The sequence below is a fragment of the Megachile rotundata genome, chromosome 4, assembly GCF_050947335.1.
Source record: "Megachile rotundata isolate GNS110a chromosome 4, iyMegRotu1, whole genome shotgun sequence".
Taxonomy (NCBI): Eukaryota; Metazoa; Arthropoda; class Insecta; order Hymenoptera; family Megachilidae; genus Megachile; species Megachile rotundata.
Window position 1 is genome coordinate 19,692,726 of NC_134986.1, and position 20,796 is coordinate 19,713,521.

At 45.2% G+C, this 20,796-nt stretch overlaps 1 long non-coding RNA gene across 2 annotated transcripts; it reads right to left on the bottom strand.

The window, feature by feature from the left end:
• Positions 1–2,821: 2,821 nt before the first annotated feature.
• On the bottom strand, positions 2,822–20,037 carry LOC143264236 (uncharacterized). Of its 2 annotated transcripts, none has more exons than XR_013037790.1 (4): positions 19,969–20,037; positions 18,623–18,789; positions 5,161–5,289; positions 2,822–5,084 (listed from the first exon to the last, which is right to left on the bottom strand). It is a non-coding gene; the product is annotated as an uncharacterized LOC143264236 (long non-coding RNA). The 2 variants fall into 2 exon arrangements; XR_013037791.1 differs by lacking the exon at positions 19,969–20,037 and adding an exon at positions 19,467–19,710.
• Positions 20,038–20,796: the final 759 nt, after the last annotated feature.

Consider the following 20,796-nt stretch of genomic DNA (forward strand, 5'->3'; position numbering starts at 1 on the left):
GCTCGTAATACCGAGGAAGAAAGTGGACCGACCGTCCGTGGCTGGGAAGCGGTTTTTGGTGGAAATCGAAAGGTAGAGGTTGAAAAGTCGGGCACGAGATGATGGATGGAGAATCATTTAGAGGAGAAGCAGTAGGGACTCGCGGGGAAGACTATTAATTACGACAAAAGGGGCCGCGGCTTCGGCATCGTGGTACATAAGCGGCAGGACCGAAAAGGGCGAACGATTAGTTACTTTAACCAAATTATCTCGCGGACAATGGGGCCAACAGGTGAGAAGTCTTCTTTTGCTTCGTGTTTCGATTCCGGAAGAGTCGTTGTTACCCACCACGGAAAAGCGACTTTGGCTAAATTTCGAGACATTATTATGGTCTTTGAAATAATTACACGAACACAAATACGTAGGAAATATTGCATACAATCATAATGTTAAGAAGAGAAATAAATGTTAACACCCTGTATGTCAGAACGGAAAAGGAAAGATTTATTCGTCGATATTAAATCTTTCTCTAAATTCTGCGAAAATGTATGTAATTGACGAGGAAGAGCGGCGACGTGGAATTACAAGGCTGACAGGGTATCCCTCTTTACCGTTCATCCTGGCTGGAGAAAAGACCGACGAGCCTCACGACAATGAACGGGCCGCAACCGGTACAAAATGATCTTCATTATACCAAAATCGGTAGCCAAATTGAGCGCGCACTTTTAAAAAGAACACCAGGTTATCCAGCGTGTACAACGCGAGGACACGACATGGTGTCCGAAGCAATGATTTCAGGTCGTAGACGTTTCCCATTGTGTCTCGAGTGGACAGGATGATCGTCGCTCATTTGTTTCCTGGCGGGATGGCAAGAAAGGCGTCAAGATGGCAACAACGGCAACAGCAACAGCAACAACAACAACGGGAACGAGAACGACGATGACAGGAACAGGCAGACAAGGCTGCCTGTAATTTCATACGTCAGCGCCGAATATTAATTCGAATTCCTCCCTTAGCTGTTCGTCCTCGAGCGTCAAGAAGATAGGAGGGAAGAAGGGGGGCAGTTTTTGTCCGGTAAATGAAATATCTTCGGTAGCCAGGCGTCCTGCGGCGATCGAGTTCGCTTCCATCGGCTTTTGTACCGGCACTGGATTCTTCGGGGACTCCCCGTAGCGGATAAGTGGAATCATTTCAACGATCCACCAGGTTCGAGGCCGGTGCCGCCGCCGCCGCTACGCTCGACTACCGAATAGCGTCTCTAATACGACTCTTTTCGAACTGGGTTCGCTGATCTTACGGAATCTATCTCGACGGTTCGATCATTTTTATTCGGACACGTTTGAAAGGGAACAGGCTGCTGAGAGTACGCACTGACAATACCGAGAAGTTAACAACACCGAGCCAATCCGTGTTATTAGAAGAAAAAGCTCAGCAGACTCTATAAACATCTTCTACACTCTTCTTATAAAGCCATAGGTGAGTAATAGTTTTCGCTTCTTTGATAATAATTGTCAGTGCTACCATTCGAAGGCTTCCATATCTAAATCCGGTATTTTTAAACAGTATAAGTAACAAATTGATTTTCTCAGCTGTGAATCGTTTGCATTAAGAAATTTTATCGTTCATCGAACTGTAGTGATTATGAAATCGTAGAGATATCCGTGAAGGAACGTAAAGATAACCCAATGAATTCTTCAAGAAGGATAACGACAAGTCGAAGAAGAAGCAGCTGCTTATTCTTCTCGAACACGCGTGAATCGTCTTTACACGGTCGATGGCTCGAGTTTATACAGTGCAGCGTGTCCGGTCGTTAGAACGAACCAACCGATCGCGGCAGATATCAGAAAAGCACGAGCAACGTGCTCGTAGCAGCAGTGGTCGCGCCAAAAGAGAGGGCGAGAGATAATTAAGGTGGTCCCGTGGTAAGTACTCGCTCGTCAGTGTGCCGCGTCGCGCATATATCGGGTGTCCCACGAATTAATCAAACTAATTCCAACATACCTGGTAAGTCATTCTTCGTCTGCTCCCATCATCGTTACGAATCTCTGATATTCGCCCATGAAAACGATCAGCCGAATTAAACGTAGTGGTACGAGCGAAAAAGAAATGCTTAGAATAGAATTACTGAATTATCGTTCCAAAATTAATCACGAGATCTTTTCGTTACGAAACAAGATTCTAAAGCTCTTAAAAGGCTCGATTAACTTGTGGAACACTCTGTACATACATCGAGAACAGTATATATCCCGTGACACGTATTGATGATGGTAGCACTGCCGTTTTTTAACTACTGCCCTCCTCGTGCCTGGTCTTCTTTTTCTTTTCTCGCCGGCGGATAAGTATTTCCGATAACGACGATACGAGCTACGAAAATCACGTCTCGACTTTTTCTTTACCCTCGATTCGATGGATTTCGATCCAACTCGGCGAATCAAAGAGAAACGTTTCCTGCACGCATCGACAAAAGGTAAAGGTGTCGTGGAAGAAATAAAGTTTAATAGAAATCTGCATACGGCATACCGTACAGGGAGGAGAAAGGAAAAATGATGATTAATTCGCGAAATAATGGTGGACACACACCGTCGTACGCTAACTATGTAGTTGCACGGTGCACGAGTTATATAATACTCGTATACGTGTAAAGATAAGCGTATAACGCGATGACACTTATTGATGATGGCAACCATCGACCGTCCTTTCTTCGCTCGAAGCACGGTTGCATTGCCAAGGCGGATCGGCGAGGGACGTAGCTAAGAAGACGATTTGGCAGCGTGCCGGTTGTTAATTTTAATTACAAAAATACCGGGGGTAAAAACTTTCGCGCCCAATCCAACTACCGTCTCTGCAAACGAGCCCAGATAAAATTCTGAATTACGTCGGAGCATGATCGCCAACTGCTCTGCCAACTCTTAATGCCAAATGTTTTGCGAACTATTAGGTGTCGTATTCGATTTTTCTTTGCGTAATTAACGCGTTAGTCGTTACTAACCACGATTTTAGCTTCTTCGTATTTTTCGACACGAGCCGAGACAAATTTTCCAGAAACGAAAAATTGTTTAATGCAGATATAGACCGTTCCCCGCGTAATTAATTCACGGAGCGGTGATAAATTATAATTAATCGCGGCCATTAAGCTCCGCGTTGATCTTACAATGTCCTGGTGGTCGGAAATTCACACTATTGACTTTGCGAATTAACATCGGCCATTAATTCGTAACTGCACCTCGAGCGTCGAACGGATACATAATTTAGGTGTTCGTTAATTAAAATAGACGGAAAGAAACGATCGGGGTATATTAAGTGGAACATCGTTCCCTTTACAACATGACGCGGTAATTAATTTAATGACGCGGAGAGAAAGAGACGATTTGAGCATCCTCTCGCGTTTATGTCGCGCTCTGCACGCACCAGGTAAGTTCGCGAGTGCACGCAGGCTCTGTCCGTGAAAGTTTCTTGCAAAAAGGAACGCGGAACGGAGCTAAAGACGTCGTAACGTCCCGTGAAATAAGACCGTTCCCATAACGCGCTAGTCGGGTGCAATGGGCCGGATAAATCGTCAATGTGTTTCGCAGAGGAATTTCGTGACGCTTCATTAGGCGAAACCACGGTCGCGCCGCTGTCCCCGGTGACAAGTTTGACAAATTATTCCGTAGCGGTTTGTGCAGCTTGCGACGCGTCCTCGCGTTTGCCTGGAAACCCGTCGGCAGGTCCTTCAAAAGCCCTTCGTCGTATCTGTACGAACGGAAACAACTTCTCCGCTGTTCGAACCGAATCAGGTTCTTTTAAGACTTTGCACTGATAAACAAGCGATGGCTGAACATTTCTAACCTTAGCATATATTCTGCTCCTTCAACATAAAATACGCGCACAAGCGTCCTACTCGACAACCCTGTTACCGGATGCGAGTAACAGGAACCTCCATCGACGATACAGAAGAAATAATGAAAGAGCCGAAAGCAGCGATGGTTCAAGAGGAGGAAGAGGGTGGATGATGAGGGAAGAAGTAACGAGACGCTCATCCTGGCTCGAGTCCATTCAAAAAGGTGAGAAGGTGTATTTCGAACGGTGTATAATTAGAGTTATTACTTTAACAAGCCTGTTACCAAAGGAAAAAAGCTATAAGAGCGGCGCGGGCGTCGAAAGGGGATGCGGTGAAGGGATGAAGAGAAGGAGGCGAGGTACTGGTCGACCCATTGTTACCGGCTAATGCTGGCCTTCTTTGCATCATAAAGGCAATGCGCGGACCTGGCCTTTTATGCAGGCGACCGTGCACCAGGATAGTGCTATACCCATACCGATGCGTCGTTTCGCGAGCGTGAGCACGCACACGCGTGTAAAATACACACGAAACCGTACGTAAGTACGCGGCTGGCACTACTTCACGATCTATCCGCATGCTAAGTTGCCGATTAATTTCACTTAAGGGACCAGCTGCTGAAGTTAGCCGAACGAAGACGCCTCGCGTCCTCCTCGAAGATCGCGTCGTTGGACGCCATCTTGTGTCGTGACTGTAATTATTTCGGACACGAGCCGTTTCCTTCGGGTAATCGAGAATTTGAACGCTTCGAATCTGAAATTTCCATATTCCTGTAATCGAATAGTGCGCGTTGCAGGATAACGCTTGGAGATGGAGGTTAACGACCCACTCGGAGGTGCTTCGGTTCGTAGGATGACAGTGTCGCGGTAAGTGTGCAAACAATTCGTTTTGAAATCCAATTAAGTCGAGCTTTCGAAGCCGCTCGCAACAATAACACTTTGCCCTTTAGAACGCGGTGGCGCGGTTGCTTAATACCGCATGTGCCACGCCTCCTAGAGGCTGCTTGCCCTCTCATCCCTTCTTCCTTTCACCCTCGGCTCGACTGGCCAAAACCCCACTCCATCTATCGCGTCGATGCCCTTTTGTTTCGCGGTTCATTTGTCTTTCTTCTTCGTCCTTCTCTCCTTCGCTCCTCTTCCACCAGTCTTTTCGTACCTTCTTCCTGTGTCCCTACGTTTTTCCTTGTTTCTCGTTTTGCATCGTCAGCCCTTTCCTCTCTTTTCTGGCTGGCTCGGCCCATTCGACTACGATGGGCTTCTCCAGAAGAACCACGGTCGAGTCGCAGCCCCTGAAAGGACCATAAAACGATAAATTAAGCCGCAGCGAGAGTAAGAACGACCGTAAAGGCATCATTCACGGCGTACCGCACATTATTGCCGATCGATGAGGAAGATGTCACCGGACGAGACACGTTGCTGGTTTGCGGAGATTTACGGGGTGAAATATGACCCGTACCATCCAGCGATCCAGCCCGTTCTCGTAATGCGTTCTGTCTGGAGTCAAATAATCATGGAACTAAGGATACGTTACATAGCGTGTTCGTAAAAAAAAATTCAATGATATAGAACCTAATCGACTCATGTGCAGTTAAACGAATACACGGGTATAAATTGTAGGTTATAAAACGAATGTCTTCGTGGTTAAATTTAGCATTTACATCGCCAGCATGGAAATACAAGCAGATGTAGAAAACGGATAATTCGAGTAATCGATCTACGTTATAATTAGTTGTCGTGAAAGTCTTTTCCAATCCAGATAAATCTATAATTGGACGATCCGCTTTATTCTCTTTAACAAGAGGGCATCCGCGTAATTTCATCGTTGTCCACGGAACAACCTTAAAAATAGCTTTCGTAACGATTGTTCAACTTTCAGTAACTCGAAATTGACTGGTACAATAATGATCGAGCAATAACGACGATCAAGAGAGCACTGATCACGATTTCCGATCGAACGTTCCGCGAAATTGTTTCGCGTAATAACCGTGCTGGAATATATGTATCAATTTTCGTGAAGAAAACAGAGATCCTTTAGAAAACTATTTCATCTATTGTTGGTGCTTCGTCGTTCGGTCGAAAGAATAAAAAATTCCATAAATTACGAATCGTTTTGCGTCCAACGCGAAAAAGGAGAGCCAAAAGGGTAAGTTTTATCGAAGTGCATAAAACAGAACCTGCCAAACACGGTGCCGTTCTGGTTCAAGTGTATCATTACCATCGGGCAAAACGATATTACCCTATAATCGCGAGAAATGATCTCCACGGAGATACAAAGACACTTAATTTTCGTCGATTCGCCTGGAGTCGAAAGAATCGGTATCGAACGTGGCTCGATGCTCGTTCGAGATCGGTAATAAGGGCCGGGCTACGATGATTGGCCGGTGATCGTTCTGGTGGACGGTTCGACGACACGATCGTTCGCAATCACGAGCAACGTTTCTATTTTTTCCACGAGTCAAACGCGATCGGTGGTAATTACGCGTTCTCCTTTGCCCTTAATAACGACACAGCAATCCGGCCATTTAATTTCCAGGTCTGTCAGGTTTCCTCCCCACCCTGTTTCGCCGTTCGATGCGAGGGAGGATTCGTCGGACGAGGGAGAGCCCGTTCAAATGACAGTAATATCGTTGCCTTGTGGTTTTGTGCACCACGCTCTGATTATAGCCCACTTCCGCCGCGTAAACAACGGTCTCGGGACAAACCTCTTTAATGGCCTTTACCCCGTCCGCAATGGACAGCTGAGAGAACGCGACTATCGTGAACTAAATCGTTTCTACCTTCTCTTGCGCACCCCCGATTTTCTACTCGAATACAAAGTTGCGCAAACTGTTGTGTAACCTGTCCACCATTTCACCGACATCTCTTACCGATCAGTTGCTAACCTTAAGGGTAAAAATATTAAAATTAATTTTAGAATCTAACGCAAAGGTCAATTGTAATAGCTGACGCTTTTAATTCGAATCACAAGTTTGCGAACAATAAGGAACAGTAATTGGCGACCCAATTTTCCTTCGTTCCTGCAACAGCGTGCCTAACATTTAATGTAGCGATAAAGGTTAATCTGTAGGGCACGAGCACATTTCGATGCAACTTAAAGTTACAAGGCCAAGATAATATTTCATTGGAGTTAGCCCGAAAGGTATAATTCCGGTCGTGAGGCCCAGCTAATTAGGCGGAGACATCTGTAGCCAGCGGGTTTCAAGTACCACACGGCAATTATCACTTGTTCTTATTCAATTTGATTTGCATCGGCGTGAAACTGCAAGGGGCACGATAAATTAAACTCGGGTAATTAGAACGAGATATTTATTATACGGGACTACGTAGATTGAAAAGCAATTCTTAGTCTTATCCGTTTCGATCTGAAGATCGGTACGAGTTAAGATCGTGATTAAGATGCGTCTCGAATCGTCAACGATTCGATGAGCAGTTGTACCGTGTTTATTAATTACAGTAAAAAGTTAGGTTTTTCTTGTAACTTCGCGAGGATCATCCTTGAGGAGGTTGAACCGTATACCGATAACGGTAATTCGGAGCGTGAAAGCCTGGAAACAATGGTCATTGTTTGAAAGTTTCTAAAAGAAGATATTTAAACGGTCGATAGCTGGTTCGACTGTGTGTTACAACAACACGGTGCTATTGATACACGGTTGTAAATTACTTCTTAAAGGGTGGCGAACACCTGCGCAGATCCATGCATAAACGTTGCCCCGATAAGATCGGAAGGTTCATCTTCGCGGCAATGTGCTGCGGGTAATTCAGCTGTTTCTTTCTTTACGATTTCAGTTGTATTTCATTTCCTTTTTAATTTCCATAAATTACAAAGTGAAACGCGCGAACGCGTTAGGCAGAACAGAAAAAGAAACAAATCGAGGCCAAGTCGTTCGATTATCTTAATGAAAATGCTTTCACAATTTCCACGTCGCGTTAACAGGCTCGATCGGCGTCGAAGATTACGTTCGCGACAAGAAAGCATGGCGAATAATCACGGTGCCGTGGAAACCGAGGAAAAGCTCGTCAATCGAGGATCGCCGTGAGGTATATAAATATAAGTGGCGATGAAATTTTGCGTCGAGGTTCGGTAAACACGTGATTTCACCGCGAGGAACAGCCTCTCGCGTCTCCACGTGCATGATGTAATACAGCGATGGTAAGATCAAAAGTTCGCAAAGATACGCGAGACGAGTCGGGTCGTCTGTAATAGATAGAAAGATTACGTTCGCGATTGGCACCGGGGATAACATTTTCTCCTCGCGGCGAGCGAGATTAGCGCAAAATTACAGAGGCCAGGATAGAGACGTGCCTGGGAGATTCGCGAGGATGCTTTTTGCGAGCAAGTGTTCCGCAGAAACGCTTCGCAAACACTGTCTACTTCTTTCCTTTCTTCTGTTTATTAAACACTGTATAAATTTAACTTTTGTCGCTTAACCCTGCGGTTACTCTAAACGCATTAATTCCACCTTTCGCAGTGCAAACATACGGGTACTACAACGAGCAACGAAGAAACAGAACGCGTATTTCTTCTCCGCTTTCGATCGCCAACGTCTTTGTAATTGTCATGTCAGGCGATTATCAAAGAAAACGATGGGTATATATTGTGCTTAAAAAATGACCCTTATCTTTTTTTCGAAATCGGTTATTAAAGGGAATTTACAAGTACCTGTGGACACCGCAAACGGTGTTCATTTGCCACGTAAACGGGCGTCTTGTTTCCTGGCTGAGTCAGAGCAGTTAGCGATACATTGTCGAAGAAGCCGCGTTAAAATCGTTTATTCGTAGAGCTACAGAAAAGTTACAGAAGGCCGGCATAAGCCGTGTGACAAATTGGCGACCGTTAGCCAGACAAATGCACGGACCCGTGGCCATTCGAATCGAAAATTTGCAATCCTTTATTTAGTCAACAAGCTAGAGGGACACCCGGTTCCTCCTTTTGTCGCGACACCCTCCATTAGGCCTACCAACCCTTTAAGACGAGTTCACAGTTCCCGTCCCCGGGGAATTTTCTCGGTCGAATTTGACGATCCGCGATTCGCAACGGACGATGAGCGTAACCAAAGAGTTTGCTCGAAGAATTCTTTGTAACAACCCTGTAACACTTTTTTCTTCTTTTCAATGTATTTTCGAACAGTCACGTTCTCCGCCTCGTCGTATCGGCTAAACGACGAAGAAGGATGTTGCAAAAATTGAGAAATCAATTCTATTAGCCACAGGGATTCGGGAAGACTGTTACAGTACGAAAGAAAAATTTGACCGATACATTTTTCGTTTGAAGAGTTCGGTGTGAATGTAACGAAAGTTATAGCGTGCTAATGATCGAGAAGAGACGAGCGTCGGTCAGATTTCTGGTAAAGAGGCAAGGACAAGCGTGCCGGTTTCTACCCGGGCGACGATCTCTCTCCGTATCACGATTTCACGTTTACATACATTCGTGTGGCTCGTGGAGGGATCACCCGAAGTGATCGTACTGGCCCGATCGTGTTACGGGGATCTCCGTCCCTTCCAGTTCGTTCGGCCAGATTTCTTGCATGATCGCACCCGAATTCGTCCGTCCCAGGACATGTGGACACCTTCCTCGTCCATTCACTTTCGACTACGATCTACATATTAATGATTCTCGTTAATTGGCTGACGCTGACGCGTAATCGAGCCACGAATTGCTGCACGTCAAACGTCCACTGACAGACGCATCGATCTGCTGTTCGAGTTCCTAACAGGTCGCGCAACAAAGTCCAGGAAGGTTGCCATTTTTCCGGTAAAAGAGATGCCTTTTTTCGTCGCTGCGGTTTAAGCTCGATATTCAATAGGGTTGTCGCCAGAGCGCTGCGAACATTTTTCTCCCAGATTCCAGCGTAATCCAAGGATTTCCGAAGGCAACAGAGGGCACATCGTAGAAGCCTCTTACGGAGTTCCAGGGGTTCATTCTATCGGAAGAGATACCGCGGACCTCCCACGTTGGAAATACGATACGCGAGCCCGGGTGACGATCCCGATCACTAATTGACCGTACCATCCACGGCGATGATCTTTAAAAACACCCATCGGATCGTAATTGTCCGAGACGTGGGACAGCGGTATCATCCTAATTTAATAAGTCACGCTAGCCAGAGGTGTAATCTTTATCCTAGAAAATTCTTATACACGATGCTCGTAGACAAGCTGGATTTGTTTTCTCAATTATGTATTCCTGTCGAATTTCCTTAGATATTCCTCTTCGATCTAAGTAATTTTACACTCGACAGCTCTTTCGTTCAAAAGGAATAGCAAGGTAGTAAAACAGTGGAATAGCAAAATACTGACAAATAAGAGATTATGCTAAGGAAAGCTAACGTTTACGCAATAAGAAATAGGCGTGTCGGTATCCAAATCGAGACTATCCCATCTATTGGAGTATTTTACGGGTAATTTTTGCCTACCCGTATAATGGGATAGTTCATAAATCAACAGCTCTAGTGCAAACAGAAAGTTCCCGAGGTTGTATCGCGCACGAACGAAAAGGAACGTTCAGGACGTTTCGACCTTTGTCGGCGAGAATATTTCAGTAGCAATCATATCGGTAATTCGCCGGCTGATTGTCCCTGACCGCAGACCGATCCACGACTGGGCATCGTTCCTTATTTTATTCCCTCCTTATTTGGTCAAACGTGAACTCTAACGGACCGAGGAACTGGCCACATCGCGGAGGTGTATCCGGAGGCTCGTGGTAGGGAAAAGGATGAAGTTCAAAGGATCAGCATAAACGATCCAATCAGTCGAGCAATTCGCCGTGATTGCGTGGTATTCGCGAACGACGGCCGTTCTGCTACCGTCTTGAATATCATCGTGCGGCTATGTTAGAAAACAATCGTCGAATTCCTTTCGATGCGGAAAAAGAGAAAAAGAAATTGACCGACGGATCGTTCGTATCGCGTTCCCACGCCAACGATCGAACGCAATTTAATCGAATAATTAATAAAAGGACGATAAAATAAATTATAAATGCGATCGAATCGGAGAACGGAAATTAACCGACAACAACACGATGTAGATCTACGGAATACACCTACGTGTTCGGCTGGCATTTCACCGAAGGCAATTTTCCAGTACACGACAATGGGAACGCGTGGTTCGAAGATGACGATAAGAGTAATGGCACAGCGAAGAGGCTCCCTTCTTGCTGTCATTATCGTTGCTGCTTTATTATCGCGTCGCTGGGTAGTCCGCTCGTTATTGCTCGCCGTTAAACGAGAGCAAAGGACTATAACGAAGCGGCATCGGCTTAGAGCAAGAGCTTGAAACTCTCGCTGCCGTGAATTAACGCGAGCATAAATTCCCATAGACACCTCCTTAATCGGCGTGTTCCTCTCCACACCTGTCCCCTCGCCCCTGCACGTCCGAGCTCTCGGTTATACATACGCGTTCAAGACACCATGAAGACGTTGCTGACAATACGGCTAATGTATGATACAGTAACTGATACAGTTATCTGTTCTTAATTGTTCACCGCGAGAGAGCGCCTACGTGTCGCGAGTTATGCAAGATTTTTTCTGTCGATAACGCGAAAAAAAGAAACGGTACAATCTTATAATCTCAACGTTTTCTCGAGCAACGTCGAACTTGAGGGAACTTTAGCGATAGAGTTTTACGAATCGGAATTTTGTAATCGAAAGACTTTGGAAATTCGATCTCGAAAAAAGGGAAGCGATTGTCGTCCGATGGAGTTCGTCGACCGTAAGGAGCAAGAAATTAGCGCGGCCTTTTGGGTCGTCGCGAGTTTAAGCGCGGAAACCCCGCGGGCACGCAGAAGTATTCGCCCTGATGGTGGTTGTAGATGGATTCGCGGCAAAGTCGGTGCGGAACGACGGCAATTAATAGCGGGTGCCTATAGGGTGCCTGCGGAAGTGAAAATAAAACGGCACGAAGCTCGCCCCTTTGGCGGCACTACGGCGGCGAGTCATTAAGCGGACGGGGTGAGGGGAAGAAAAAAGAAGGGGAAGGCATTGTATAATATCTCGTGCGTTACCGCGAGAACGAATGCATGTGTACGCGTACACGCATCGGGTTTTCTCTCTTTCTATCTCGGTATTGCAGCGATGGCACGAGCCGAACAACAAAGTTTCTTATCATCGTCGATCGATCGCGCAGCCGATCTACTTTTCGAAGGCTGACTCGCGTAACGCGAAGTAACGCGTCGAGTATCGACGGCGGATCGCGTTCGATGTTCGTCGAGCGAGTACCAGCCGAAAGTTGTCTCGACGAGGAGTCGGTTAATGAACGGAAAGAAGCATCGGTAGGTTGGCTCGAAAATTAATTTTCATACGGTGTCGGGAATGTTGATTTGACAGGCGATCCAAGACGAATCGGTCGGAAACGATCCAAGCACGTAGCGCGGACGAAATCGGGGACTGATCAGCCGCGATCACGCAGCCGGGCAACGGAGCAGTCGAGATACAGCGAGGCAAGGTAAGGCAAGGCAGCCTCGCTTAATGAAGGTAATTAAGTTTTTCTGCATCTCGAAGTCACCACCGCCGCGCAGTTGATGGATGCTTTGGCCGATCTACACGTAAGTGGTAGCATGCAAGGGAGCAGAGGGGGCCAAATAGACCGAGAAGACGAATGAAAAATTAGCTGTTCGAGGGCGCGTTTTTGCCGCGACCCTTCGTCACTCCCGGCGATTTTATTCCCGCCTAAGGTGTATCGCGCGTCGATGCACTCGTTACTACTCGGAACGAAACGACCCGCTCCTAATCCGATAAATTACGCTTTACGTCCTGGACTCTGCGGATTTAAACACCACGCGATTCCAATTTTATACGACCTGAAATTATGACGAATACCTCTTACCTACGCTCCCGACGGGGAGGATACTTCTACGAATGAACGTCGATAATTCAAGCTTTGTGCAACCTTTTAAGTTATCGCACATTTATTCTGCAACGCGTTGCGTGCTTCTCCATTCAAATTCCCTCCTCCTTCTACTCCTTTTAATCGATCTATTAAAAAATAATTGAGTGGTCCATTATAAAAAACGCGAGAGAATTTCGACCTTTCAACAAAGTTTGATATTAATAACACAACGATATAATGTATTGACTTTAAATCTCTTCGAGGCGTATAGCTACCTTCCTAACATGCATATATAACTTTCAGAATTTCTTTTGGTGAATTACTAATTGCTTTTGGGCTATGCAAAATAATTGTTCACTTATATGGTAAAAATAGTTTGACACTCGTTTATTCGAAGCATCAAAGGTGTGACTCGCAGTCCTCACATTAGAATCTGAAAACCAAAGAGTATAGAAGAAATTAAAAATCTTCCTTGCCAGTCCTCGAAGACGCAAAGAACAAATCGGTGGAATTCGCAGTGTGCAACAGCGCATCCTTCGAAAGATTAAAACTGATTACCAAGATCGAGGAACAAGAAGGACCCTAGGTACACCGACGAAGAAAGAGAAAACGATCGAGCAGGTAGCTGGAATTCTTGTTAGTCGATTACGTGATTAGTCAGGAACCAGTGGTAACAAGAGAAAAACGATGATTTCTGTGTTTACACGCACGTTCCACGCGTATCCTTTCGGTGAGTTAGGTAGACGCAGGATTCAGAAGCTCGAGCGCATAACGCGAGTGCACGTTCACGCGGATACGTGCCGGCATGCAAATCGTTGTTATTTTATCAATCAGCCGGCGTCAGGAGAGCTGCCGAGATATAGATATCAAATATTCGTTCGGAGAGTTGGCGACGTATGGAACCACGACCTACGCGAGTGAAATTTCAGAGGATTCGAAAACGCGATGATTATTTTCAGAGCGAAGAAACGTTTTAAAATTCGAGCGTATCGCCTGATCGGCGAATTCGTCGATGAGATCGAACCGACGAGTCACTGAAGGGACCGGTTAAAGACGGAATGTGGTCTTGCCGCAACAGAGAGTTTGTAATCGATCAGCCAATCGATTCTCTTACAAGCTTACGCAATGCAACGACGAATCAGACACTTCGTGTTTAAACTGTAAATCTTGTCACGAGGGTGATATCGATATTACAGGACAGGAGGTTAAATCGAACATTTCTATCAAGTATCTGTATGAGTTTTTTTGAAGAAACTAGCATCTCAGTCCCACGGAAGACTACAGCGTTAATTCCTGTCACCGGAGACACTGCAATCGATCGGAAATCAAGCCTGCCGATCGTTTGCGCAATCCTCGAAGGCTAAATCGACTCGTGACACGTACCTAGACGCAGAAGCAATCGGCCGTCGATCGAGTACTCTCCTCCGTTCTTCGTTACTCTTTGCCGATCACGGTTACCTTCTCCTCTTCGGGCACTGTACAGCTCGTACACGGCCCTGGCCACACGTTACGGGCTTCAAACCACAGAGCCTAACGTTCCCATATGTATCATATGTTCTGTCCTACCGTACACCGTCACGCGCACGCACACGCACGCACGCGTGTCAATTCTCACGCACTCGTGCACGCACATCGTCCACTTATGTCCTCTCACGGACAGAGAAAAAGAGGAAAACGGCGACTCGAGATTCACTGACGTCGATTTTCACGATAAAAAATTCTTTCTTGTCAAGTATCGGTTCTTAACCAGTTGAAAATCCAGACGACAAATAGCCACAAGATCATCAATAACAAATTAAAATGAAAACTTTCATTTCGAGAGGGAGGATATTAAAAATATTTAGGAAATTTAAGCGTTGGCGTTGAAAGAACTTTGAAAATATCGGCCAATCGACGGTGCGACGAACAATAAGGAGGGATAACGTGGCAGAGATACAGGAAACCATAGCGGGGACATACTTTAACTGTTACAGAACAGGCTGCGGTCATTGCGGCGTTATATTCGTTTACTTTACGTTAATCATGGCGTTTTATGGTAATTCAATAGCGTCTTTCCCGTGCGTCTGTCCCTTCCCTTCTGTCTACCGGATTAGTTCACAGTCTTTCATTCTGCAATCGATCCTACATCGCCGATACGATTCCTGAGCGCAACGAGGATCGTGCACGCCGGTAATTCGATCGATCGATCGATCCATCGATCGGTTGTCGCAGTTGCCCCCGGCTAACTCTATGGCTCGTCGATCAAACCTTGTCCCCATGTAAGGAGAAGCGATTTGTTCTTTAATAATCCCCTCGTCGTTGGTGCTTAATTAATGCCTCTCGTAATTAGCCGTTCTAGGAGAAGCTAATCTGTCCTGTTTTTCTTTTTATTAATAATCGTCCGCTGCAACGATTAACCGGTTCCCTTCTACGCACTCTTTCACCCGAGTTTACCGTGTCTCCTTATATACGTACACTAGATCTCGGCTCTATTTAACCGTTTACGATACCGATGATTTACGGCCCGTTACAAATCCCATAAATCTTGCCTTTCTCCTCGTCGCGGATTCGAGGATTTTCCTCGACGGTAAATCGAACCATTCGAATCGTTTGAGTCGCGTTAACGCGTATCGATTCGTATTATCGCTAATTACTGCTCGCGTGGTTAATGGTACTTAATTAGCCTTTAAACGAACCAGCAGCGATGATCGTTCGCTTAACTCGATGCTCGAATATTTCGCTGTTTCGATTATTCGAGTATCAGGATATTCGAATGCGTCGAGTCGCGACCGAGCCAGCTCGGAGGGTTAAACATCCAAGGTTTCTCGGAGCTCGATAAATTCGCGATCGAAGCGAGGAGAGCATTAAGAACACCGATCCATTACGAGTAATCACTTCTGACAGTATTCGTGGCGGACAAAAGTCATTGCTCCTCGAAGGACTGGCCGAAGAGGTTTTCTTGAATATTTTTCGACACATAATACTCTGGGCGGTTAGCTCCGTGCTCGCTCCATCAACTTCGATCAAATCGTACGAGCAAGACGAAGAGAAAGAGAGAGGTTCTCTCGAGGGACTCGATAATAAGCTTAGACATCATCTCTTCGGAACGAGGAGTAAGAGACGGGACAGAGAAGTTTTGCGGTTAACTTGCATTCAAATGTTTATGATATCGTTTTGAAGAAGTTCAACAACTTTGGTTCGTCCGTAAATATCGAAAGGAAAGATATCCGATACGACCTCTGTATCGAGGAGAATTTATGAAAGCGAGTTTTAAGATTATTCAAAATCGAACGAGGTAACAAGAAAAAGTGCTCCGAGTTAATTGATACGACTTTAAAAGAATATGTAAGAGATCGTTTTTTCGCGAATGAAATGCAAAAGAAAATCGATACCAGGAAGAAGAAGAAGAGGCATCTGCAGAAAATGAAAGAGAAAAGGAGGAAGCCAATGATATTTTTGTGGTAGCGCAAAGTTAAGGCCGTGGCCGCAGAGCAAACGTCGGTCGGCCGCAATCTTCGGTCAATTTCCGAGCAAGAGGCAAGCAATCTTGCTGTGCAAACAAAAAGGTGGCCACTGTGGGGTTATCTTTCGCGAAAGAAACAAAACGAAGCTAGATGCAGAGAATCCACTGATCGACCCTTTGTCGGTAGCCCTTCGGTCCAGGGATGTTTCAGTGGCAATCGTGTCGATAATTTCGTTTCGTTTCTCGACTACCGTACGCTGCTTGTAAATGCAATCCTAGTAACCTCTTCCTCGTCTGAATTTTTTCCAAAGCGTCAAACACCGCTCTGCGTACAGCCTGGTGCATCGCGGAATTTTCATTCGTTGCAATCGCCTAAGATAATGTTCCATCGTTTTTGCCGTGAGAACGCATCGATACAATGATTTCTATTCGACGAAAGAATCCGCGACTTTTCCTTTTGTTCGTACTGGCGCTATCGATCGCTAGCAACACTCTTGGAATTAGTTATTACCGATCGAATCAATATGTGTACAAACAATCGTTGCATTCTGATTCGATAATTTAATACCGTTATATGTGACGTTAATAGCGTTGATTATTTCTGCCGCGGTAATTGCCAAGACTGATCGGGCAACGTTCGAAAGAACAAACGTTTTTAATAGACATTCGTTAGAGGTTTCGTCATTTTGCTCGTGTACCGTATGTTCGATCGCTCGACACGAATAAATTACCACGAATTCCCCCTGTTGGTAATCAGTTTTCCATCACGACTCAATTACCAACCGATCTAATTAATGTTTCAGAATTTTTCTTATCGAAAGCAGATGATTCCGTGAGAGTCCAGGGTTAAGACATCGGTCGATCGATCTTTCCTTGCGCCGGTGGAAACAAATGAGCTCCGGACAGCCGAGGTTCGAAGCGGCCCTTTTGAGGCCCTTTGATGCCCGGCAGCTCTTAGGTCAGGCGAACGCCATTCACGGTAGCCGTTCGGTCTCCTCTGACCCCGACACTTTTCTTATTTTTCTTTCACCCCTTTCTTTTTCTTTTTTCTACGGCCATCGTCTCATTCCCTACTGGAACACCGTAATGAACCTAGCGGAATGGACAATGGTCCTGCTACGGCCGAAGCTTGATGCCTCGCCACCAGAAGGGTTAATAACGATCCTTCGTGATCATTAGTAAATTACCCTTTACCTCTTCTACCGCGTTAGACTCTTCACGAATTTTCGCCAAATCTCTCCACCGTGTAATTAATTTTCTCTAGCGTTTAAAACGATCAATTATTTCAACTAACGGTGTTACTTCGAATAACGGATAGTAACGGTATTCTAAGCAAATTGAACGATTTCTCAACGTGTTGTGTACAGTTATGGAAATACGGAGATATAGGTACTTAAGGAACAGGGATTTCAGAATAGATGATTTCGAACATTTAAAAATCGAAAATATTTAGGAACATTCAGACATAGAAATTCAGAGATACAGGAAATATAACGCGTGGCGATATAATAATATAACGCGAAGTTAGGATTGAGCTGAGTCGTTGAAGGGTTAAAAATTGCGCTGCGCGCAACAGTCGGTCCAAAGCGGTGCAATTAAAATCACAATTGCGGTCAATAGCGGCGTAAACAAAGGAGAGAAGGAGCAGCAAATTGCAAGAATGGCGTTTGCCTCGGAGCCCATTGTCGATGGTAATATTGATTAATTACAATGTAGAAAGTGGCGGCATGTCAAGCGGACAGACACCTTCGGCGATCGTCCGCAATCATCAAGCCTTCCATTAACAACAAAGAAGTGTACCGTAGCGTCAGGTCCGTGCCTCAAACTTTCTGGCTCGAAGAATATTATACCTCGACAATTTTTTTAACCGATACAAACATCTGTGGGAAGAAGTTTGCACGAAACGCGGACGATTCTAACAGCTGAACGTCATTTTCCACGGATAATACGATTGTGAAATTTCCTTTTTTTCCGGAACAGATGCGAGAAGGTAATAATCGATAATGATGATAATGTGGATTATACACCCCACGAGCGAGCTAAAGAGTGCACGGCCTTAAATCCCCTTTAAAAGGATAATAGAAAAGTTATCGGTGGCGTTACAATAGCAGAGGGTGTCCGTAATTAATAGTCTTTCCGAGGAGACTAGCATTTCGAACTGCCTTCATTGGCGTAACACGCGAGGCTTTATCGTTACCAGTTTCCATCGATACATTTATCAACTTCTAATAAAAGAATCGCTTTGATTTTCTTCGTCAAAGCTTGAAATGCCATGTCATTCAAATTTAAATACGTTCTCATCGACCACTTGTAAAGTTACCCACAAAACGATCTCCTTACAGAACTAGGTAACGTTGATAAATTTAACACGATGATCAAAATGTTAAAAGAAGTCGATGAAAAATTGTTGGTTGATTTATAAAAACTATTAGATGTCTTAACGAAGCGAACGACGCAGCAGCATTACAAACACCCTTTAGAATCAGAAAGTGGAAGGTCCTTTCTGTGCTCGACCTCCTACCCTTTCTGATCCGGAAGGGTAATTAATTAAGTTTGACTTACCGCATGAATTACAGGGGCTCGGAGTCAATTAATTAATTGTAACTTAGTCCACCCTCGAGAAGCGTGCCTCTAAAGGGATTTTGTCACCTTTTAAAAGCTGTTACGAAGACTGCGTCCTTTCAACGACGAAAGGAATATCCTTCGAACGTCGCCGTTCTTCTTCGAGCCTGCAATCGATTCGCAAAATCATTGAAGAAAGAATCGTATTTTAACGAGCGCGAGTTACAAAATTTCCCTTCATAAAATGGCGTTTCGCTCGTTCAAATGGTAAACCACGCGGGAAGAATACGAAGTCCGATAGGAGTAGGGGTGGTTACGGAATAAAAGAAACCCGGCAAGAGTAATGTCTGGGGAAGCAGTTAAATTCGTTGCATGTGTGCCCTCAAGAGATTTCTACTCGTCCCTACACCCTTTTGTTTCCACGTTAGCTAAGCTTTTGTTTCGGTTATACGACCGAGGATACCGCCATGCCAGCCGCGGTCCAATAAAACGAAAAACAGTACCCTCCATTTACAATGCGACGAATTTACATAATTTCGCGTAATCTCCACCATTTTCGCTGTTCGCAAATCTCCTCACTTTTCTTCGCGAAGAAAGAAGCGGTTAAATTAATTTAACGTCGTCTTTTTTAATCGTCCGTGCTTTGTATGATCAAACGTCGAAAGAATTTTGACGGCATTTTACAAAAAAAAAGATCAATGACCTTCTGGTTACTTACGTTTCCGAAAACGATTGAAAAAGTTGGCCGCGTGGCTAGCACCGGAAGTATCGGTTAGAAAATGCCGGTTATCGCGTAAAAGAGGTTGGTCGAACGACAGTTTAAACGTTGGTCGAGCATACTTACTCGCTATCGGCAGGAAAGAAGGAGCAAAATGGGGGTCCGGATAACTTTCGCGGCTCTGCGAGGCAACCGGGGCAATAATGGCGAACGGAACTCGCTGGCGAGATGAATTCGAATGATTAAGAACGATTGGATTGTAGGTGCTCGCTTCAATTATGAGCAAGACACGCCATTCCCTCGTTATATCGCACTACACACCGGCGCGGACGCAGAGGCGCGAACTTTTAATACGTGTGAACGCTCCTTTGTTAGTAGCGTGACCAATGAGCGCTGACGCTATTAATCAAACGTTCTAACGTCGTTCTGTGTATTGTCGCACACAAACGTACTCTATCGAGCAATACGCGAACCTTTTCTTCTCTTCCAATTATCGAGCAGAGTACCCCCGCGGAATCGAAATTTACTGTTTGTTTGGCCAGTTCGATTTTTTGCCGTGCACTAACTATTGGCTGGATAAAATTCCTTAGCTTCACCGGATTTCAGTATTAACGGATATAGTACTAACCTGTTTACGCCAATGAAGCAGTGTTTGCGCTCTGGCTCTTGCTAGAAAATAAACAGTGGCAAACTGTTGAAACCGAGAATAGAAATTTCCTTTTTGCTGGCTCGTTTAAATCAGATACGAATCTTTCACTACGAATTAATTATGGAAACGCTTCCGGCCCAGTGAAAGCGGAAGCAACGTGTAAAAGAAAGCCTAATCAGTGTACATAATGTACGTGGTAGGAACAATTTCGCGTATAATTTTTTCAAGCTGGTATCCGTACATCGATCTATCGTAAGAGTGCTTTTCTTTTTTAATTAGAATGATTTATGATGTCCAATTACGATGACTATCAATGGTATCCTGTGCGAGCGGTAGCAAATGTTTTTTGATTCATCGGGTAGAATCGAGTCGACCCTTTTTGTTTAGTCGTTTTTTCACCGGGGTTCAATTCGCGGCGCAATGTTCGCGCAGGCTCGATTAATTAATCAACTGTTTTCGTCGGCGTGACACGTTTCTACCTTGAGATTCTCGTATATCTCGTTTGTGCCAACGTAATTAACGCGTCGGATTGTTCTGTATGATACAGTGCGGAAACGGGGTACGCGTGTGTTAGTGCGATCGCCGGTCTCATGGACGTCTCGTGTCGATCGTATGCAAATCCAAAGCAATCTGGCGATCCCGGTGACAACGAGTAACGGTCGAGAAGCCTTAGGTGATCCGAGGCGATCGAATTTCGACATCGACACGACTGTACATCGCATAATGGCCATGCAGTTACAGGTGTGCCCAATCGTGATCGTTTCGTTCTTTTTTATTCCCCGTACCATCGGACGTGTACACTTAACT